This window comes from Magallana gigas, chromosome 9, assembly GCF_963853765.1.
Source record: "Magallana gigas chromosome 9, xbMagGiga1.1, whole genome shotgun sequence".
Taxonomy (NCBI): domain Eukaryota; kingdom Metazoa; phylum Mollusca; class Bivalvia; order Ostreida; family Ostreidae; genus Magallana; species Magallana gigas.
In genome coordinates, this window is record NC_088861.1 from 40,618,576 (window position 1) to 40,626,203 (window position 7,628).

At 32.8% G+C, this 7,628-nt stretch overlaps 1 long non-coding RNA gene across 1 annotated transcript in view; it reads left to right on the forward strand.

Annotated features, from left to right (window-relative positions):
* Positions 1-470: 470 nt before the first annotated feature.
* The window catches only part of LOC136271361 (uncharacterized), a 9,407-nt gene continuing 2,249 nt past the window's right edge, over positions 471-7,628 (forward strand). The window contains exon 1 of the long non-coding RNA XR_010709294.1: positions 471-1,087. This is a non-coding gene — a long non-coding RNA (uncharacterized lncRNA). The remainder of the gene's footprint in view (positions 1,088-7,628) is intronic.

Consider the following 7,628-nt stretch of genomic DNA (forward strand, 5'->3'; position numbering starts at 1 on the left):
GGGTCTTCCGTTTTCCAACGGAAGACCCTTTTGTTTTTCTTCGGTTTCTTTTTATTATTATTATACTTTTTCTTTTTTTTCTGACTCCTTTTTTGCTTCATAACTCAAAAAGTTTTCAACCGATTTCAATGAAACTTGCAGAGATTTTAGCAAGTTTTCGTCCCTCACAGATGTTAAATTTTTAAAGACAACGTCACTTCCGTTTTGACGTGACGTCATTTTAAAATTTTTAAAAAAGTCATTTTGTCCGGGACTTTTCTCAAAAACGCTTTAAGATAGAGGCTTGAAATTTTCAATGGTTATTATTTGGTCAATTTACCTCTGTAATGAAGCTATATAATAAAAATCTGTCACTTCCGGTCGAAACTGGAAGCGAATCAAATTTTTTGAAAAAATGAATTTTTTGATCAAACAAAAAACGTATACGTATTTTGTAGAGCTTAATAAGCTGAGTCTAATGCTGAAAACCGTTTAAAATTCGGAGGATGCATTACAGAGATATCGAGGTTTAAAAACTGATTTTCCCGGAAATTTTGATGCCGCGTTCTTGGTTTCAAAAATAGTGCAAAATTCACACTGAAAGTAACTTCTACTGTAACAATTCGTACTGATCATAAAACTTTTTAAAAAACATAAAATTATATGCATATTATATAGTTTGCAAAGCTAAATACAAAACTTCAATTCGTTTTAAAATCGGATACTGCATTGCAGAGATATCGGGATTTAAATATTGATTTTTCCGGAAATGTTGATTCCTCGTTATTGGTTTAAAAAATAGTGCAAAATTCACACTTAAAGTAACTCCTGCTGAAAAGATTTCGTACAGGTCATAAAACCGAACTCCTTTTTTATATAGTTAATCAGAGTGTTTATTGAAACAATTTCGTTAATTCGATCGATAATTACGTTGTTAGTTTTTATTAGTCTTATTAGTTTTAATCGAAATAATTATCGTACGATTCACCATGTCAACTCGCCATGTTTTGACTGCCAGCAACAGCTGATAGCGGTGTGTCAGAAGAATGGCCTGCAAGACGGCGATAGTGGAAATTTCAGCTCAACTAACGTATGACAGATTATGAAGGTATGTTTCAATACAGGATATGTCGTATTGACTTTTTCTCTTCAAAGTGTTTGTGCACTTTTCAATCTAATCCGACATTCCTCTGACTCTAACCTCCGCTTTTGACGTGCGTAACAATATAAAAGCGGGCATTTGAGTCAGAGAAATCTCGGGATATCATCTGTCCAATGTATTTTCACGTGTATGTTTTGCACACTACTCTTTTGAATTTCTATTTATTATTATGTATATGTATGTCTTATTTTGTATTGAACAACACACCACACACTGTAAAACAGTGCAATTAAAAGGGGTGGGGGTCCAAAGGCACACAAGAGTAGAATGTTGTAATTAGAGTGCATGTTTGCATGATGATAACTTTACCCTAAATATTTGAAAATAGCACCTCCACTTAATTAATGAATTAAAGAACTCAGACAGGCTTGTGCTTAATTAAATAAATATATTTGACATGGTAAATATTCAGTCTAAATAAAATTAGAACTTTTGTCTGGCTCGCCGTTATATATGATAACCGCCTGTGAAAGAGCGTGTAAAACAGAGTGCAAGATGAAAAGAACTTTAAGTTCAGATTTTAGGTTAATGTTCCCTGATATCTATAAAACATTCTTCTCAAGATTTGATTATTTCACAGAACACAGAAATTCTTTGAGATTAGTTTATCTTTTATATATATTGAATTTTATTGATTCATTTTAGGTAAACTTTACATGCAGAACACATCTACATTGTAAACAATTTTTACAGTAAGACAAATGTATGTAATAATTTTTACTACATGTGCCTCAGGTCTCTCTCTCTCTCTCTCTCTCTCTCTCTCTCTCTCTCTCTCTCATGCTTTTAATCTTGGCAAAGCATCACAGAGCAACATCATTTTGTGCATATCTCTATCTAGGAAAAGAAATCAACAATGCTTTAAATTTCAAAATGAGCATGTATTATCATGCAATCCCTCATTTTTTCATTGTGCAATTAAAATCCAAAGCTTTGTAAAATTGTTTATGGAATTTTATACATACTAAACATAATATTGTTTTTAAAACCTGTCATTAATTAGAAAAGAGAAAAAAATCCTCGCTAAATTTATTAGCAAAAAAAAAAACCAGCAGAATTCATTTTAAAAAAATGGTATAGCAGAAAATTATACTTTGAGGCTGTTCGGATGAAATACTGTAAGTCGTTTTAATTCCACCGTGTTAAAATTTCATGATTTTAACTAAAGTATCAATTTCGATGGTTTTAATTTCACGCTGCTTAAAAATTCAATTGATCAGAATAGAAGCATTTAAATTTCATAATATTTGGTTAAAGTGTTCAACCTAATGCTTCTTAGGAAAATCAAAAAATAGGGGGATGGTATACATGTAAGGGTATTTCTAAGTGATGTGATGCTTTTGTCATGATAACATCATGTATATGTATGTAGTTTTGAATAAGGTTTCTTATTTAGGGAGGTTGAACAACAGTTGACCTCTAAAAGATTAGGTAAAGATGCTTTCTTTATGGAGAGCCCTATAAATCTGTGTTAAATAGAGGAAAGTGGAAATGCTGGGTTCACTGAAATGGCCATATTTTTCTTAATCCTTAATGGAATTGGCAAAATGAGGTATACTTTTTCTCAGAATAGCATAAGCTTTGTAAGTTTAAGACAAGATGACTTTTCAGAGAATGTTAGTGTAAGTTTCAAGACTACATGGTATTTTCAGATTTCTCATTTAACTGTAATTTTGAGTGGATTTTGTACCAAAAGTAGTCTATTTTGGGAAAATGGATGATTTTGTTGGTTATATACAGTGGAGCCTCAGATATCCGGACGCCAGATATCCGGACCCTTCACTTTCCGGTCGATTTTTATTGGGAACGGAATTTTTACAAATTAATTTGTCTCGTTTATCCGGAATTCCGCGTTCCGGATCCGGACGGTCAAATTTTACCACATAATACAGTTTTCCTTTAAATTTTACCTCATTTAACCGGACGGTCACATTTTAGTGTTCGAAGGCACAAAAGTTTTTTATGCGCAAGTGCAAATTGGTGTAAAAACATCTGACACTGGTTGTTGGTTTTAAACAATGCCTTCGTCCGGTAATCGGGGTCACCTGTGTCACGCTATGTACTCGCCCGAGGATATTACGATAACCATGGATGCGACAAGTTTAATTGTCACCATTTAACTTATGAACTGTTATTGTTTGATTAAAATGTCATGAAAATTGTTTAATTTGTGTTTAAAAAAGTCATCTATTGATTGAATTAAAATTCTATTAATCGTAGTGTGATTAGATCGTTCGTACGCCTATTCATTTTAAAACGTAATTGAAATGAAATATTTGATAATTTGAGTTCCGTTTACGATAGTTATTAAGACCGCTTGGGATGTTCAGGGTATCAACATTAATTTTACAGCGTGTGTTCAATTAACAGTGTAATAATAATTTATGCCAAACTTGGCGTGGATGAGTGTTCACGCTACTTGTAAATATCGCTTGGGTGCAATTAACTCTATAGAAAGATGGATACGTAAAATTAGCTTGGGTAAGTTCTGTCAATGAAATATAGCTTGGACAATTATAAATAAGGGAATATATACAGATTTTTAATAATTATCGGTTTAATACAGTGATTGTTATGTACATGTGTTGCCTTGTAGAATGTAGTGCTTGCTTTCCTGTGGAAAAAACATACCTTAAATAATGTTTTAAACAATATTTTTGTATTGTTAATTTAAAAAAAACTCAACTTTTTTGGTAGTGTAATGGCTATCAAAATAAAATATTTAATTGTATAATTTATTTATGAGTTATATTTCCATAAATATTAAAGGTAAATATCACAATTCAATTATCCGCACGCTTCACCTATCCGGACGATTTGGCCTGGGGACAAAAGTGTCCGGATAAGTGAGGCTCCACTGTATGTCATTACATGATTTATTAGCTATAATATACAAGGGAAGTAAATCCCTTTTAAATGTGTAGAATGACCACCACTAGAGTAAATTGGCTTAGAAAGTAGGTATTTCCTATTCTGATGACAATTAATAGGCTTAAGTTAATTACCGAGATAAGAATTAATACTGCACAGTAAAAGAGTTTTGATCAATTGAATTATTTAAATTATAAATTTGCAGCAATTTTGCTGTCTGATTTCATGAAATAACATTAAGCAACCTGACTTATATAACTCAATTTTTTTAAAACAGCATATTTTTCTTTCAAATAAAATTCACATGTAGACAAATGCAGTTATCAAAGTAAACAATATGTAAAAAAAACTCAAGTTTTTGCTCCTTCCTATCCAAAAGTGATATTTTAGATATATTTACAGAATTCAAAAAGCCACCCCCTCTTTCCAATTGTCTCCATTACCATTACATGTTGGATATGTAAATGTACATTTGACCTTGAAATAACATCTGCTATAATAATTACTCTCGAAATGAACAAGAAACAACAAATGTTTACCCTTTTATTGTATATAGGCATCAAAAATGTAGGAAAAACATGTAAAATTTGAACATTTATCATGGAATTCTCATCCGTCCCCAGGTACCCGGTTATGTTTGAATTTCATTTTAATTAAGAGCAGACATCACACTGGTAGGTCTTACTATTTTAGCAAAGTTAAAAGGAGACTAGAAACAAGAATAAATAACTAAAGATATTCACTAAATATGATTATAAGCTTACTGTTTCATGAAAACAAGAAATCACATGTATGGCGGCATGTCTTTTTGTGAAAAAAATGTTACATTTCATCCATTTACCAAGAAAAGATCAATTTTCAATATCAGTGATGGTTGTTTTTAAGTATGTGTGAGAAATGACTTAAGGGAATTGCCACGAGTTTCATAATATTAGGTTAAAGTGTTCAAACTAATGCTTCTTAGGAAAATCAAAAAATAGGGGGAGGGTATACATGTAAGGGTATTTCTAAGTGATGTGATGCTTTTGTCATGATAATATCATGTATATGTATGTAGTTTTGAATAAGGTTTCTTATTTAGGGAGGTTGAACAACAGTTGACCTCTATAAGATTAGGTAAAGATGCTTTATTTATGGAGAGCCCTATGAATCTGTGTTAAATAGAGGAAAGTGGAAATGCTGGGTTCACTGAAATGGCCATATTTTTCTTAATCCTTAATGGAATTGGCAAAATGAGGTATACTTTTTCTCAGAATAGCATAAGATTTGTAAGTTTAAGACAAGATGACTTTTCAGAGAATGTTAGTGTAAGTAAAAGGTAGCAAGGGACAGTTTCGGATAAAGTACCCGTCAATATTTTTGTAAAATTGAGAGTTGCTGTACTTAAAGGCTTATGAGTGTTGCTAAAATTCATGAAACGATTTTTAATGATTATCATTACTTATAGGGATGTCTCTTGTTGAAGTTGATATTCAATAGGCCTCATATGTATAGGTACATGAGATTCAGAAGTAAAATGGGAAACCTGCGGCTTATAATGACTGTTGTGTTGACTTTAGACCGTGAAAATGCAAGTTACAGACGGGAAGGTAAATAACACGAAAAGTAGGTGGATGGGGCATTATAAACTATACACCGGTAAGTTTCTGACATGTGATGGTGCAACATGCACATGGTACGGAAGGTCAACCCTTTGCAGGGAATTGGCTGGGGGAGGTCTAAAAAGCTGAAAAATCATGAAAAATTAGCAAAATATGGAAGGATCAAAATCTCATAAAAACTAGTATGTAGAAAATTTTACAGGTTTTGACTAGAAATTTTCTTCAGAAATTGGTGTTTGGCCTTATAAAGAGTGAATTAAAGGTATATGTGCTGAATGGGAACTGAGGAAATTCTAGTTACAGGGTTCCGAAGACACACGTCCCCAGGCTACAATGAAATGTATCAAAAAAACTGTCCTGTCCCTTACCAAAATATAAGGCCTCTGGCAAACAGTTGCCGCAAATTTGCAGAGAGTTTGCTGCAAATTTGCGACGAACAGTTGCCGCAAATTTGCGGCAAGTTCAGAATTCGTATGCAAATTAGCTTCTGGCAAACTGTTTGCGGCAAAGTTGCGGCAAGTTCAGAATTCGTATGCAAATTAGCTTCTGGGAAACCGTTTGCGGCAAATTTGCCGCAAGTTCAGAATTCGTATGCAAATTAGCTTCTGGCCAACTGTTTGCGGCAAATTTGCAGCAAGTTCAGAATTCGTATGCAAATTAGCTTCCGGCAAACTGTTTGCAGCAAATTTGCCGCAAGCATACAGATAAACATAGCAACTTTAAGATATTACAACATAAGAAAAACAATTAATAAACACTTATAATCATTTAATAATGAGTTACTCATTACTAATACATGTACTATGCTTTTCAATCAATTATAAATAACTTCTACTGGTGATTAACAAAGATGTTTAACTTAAACAGTTGCAGCAAAATTAGAGATAAAGGACACAAGTAATTATATAACTTTAAATTTTACACATTTTATAAATTTAAAAAATAAACACAAAAATGATGAACAAACCATAATGAAATTTGACAAATAGTACTCAACCGATAGGTGATGATTTGTTGCTGCAGATCGATAAACTTGAATGCAGTTTGATCACAACATGCATGCACAGATGGACTTGTACAAAAGTTCACAATGAGCGAAGTTCAAACCATATAGTTCACAATTAAGCCCTGCACGGTCACTGGTCATGTTACAATTAATCACGGGTTCTTTAAGGCATTTTCGATGTCTTTTTTATGACAGTCTCCTGTACGTGCTCTCCGATTTAATTTCACACATAAACAATATCACACAAATAGCCGAATATCGCAATAATGCCCACAATGGAATGGTCAGACTTCAGCACTTTTGTTTATATGCTTTTCCACGTAAGTCTTACACAAATTCTGTCTTCACTCTTTTTTGGTTGCATCATTTGATCATAAAATCACTGAGTTAGTTGTTCATGCATGGTTTTCTTTAGGTCTGTGTAACCCAGTCACCAGGGCAGACACCTATTGGGAAGATAAATGGATTTCATATAAGCACAATTGTTTTCAAATTTAAAGCAGTTTCCAAGAAAAACAAGTTAGCCTATATTATATACTTACTCAATCTATTAATTTAGATAAAGCTACAAATTTGCACTAGGCCTACTCTAAATCTGACTATGTGAGTAGAACATGAATTCTTTTATTTAAGTAAATCATATAAAATGTACTTACACTTTGTAATGATTATTTCCTACATTTGGCGTTGTTTAAATAAATTTCAAATTTCAAATTATTCGTTCATGCATCACAACGATGTCAATAACGAGCGTTTTGCTTGATTCGACACCCCGCATTGTCATAGAGACGGCCTTATTCTGTTAAACTCATTATAAAAGATCACAGTCTTTCGTTTTATATTCCAATAACTGTTTAAACTGCCATTCAACAAATATATTTTCATTACTTCACTTACTTTTTCAAAAACGTACTCATGATCATGCAGATGGTGCATGCAGTGGCCTTGGGTGTTGAGACTCGATTCATTCACTTATATTCGTCCTCTGTTTAGCCGTGGGTTTTCCAAA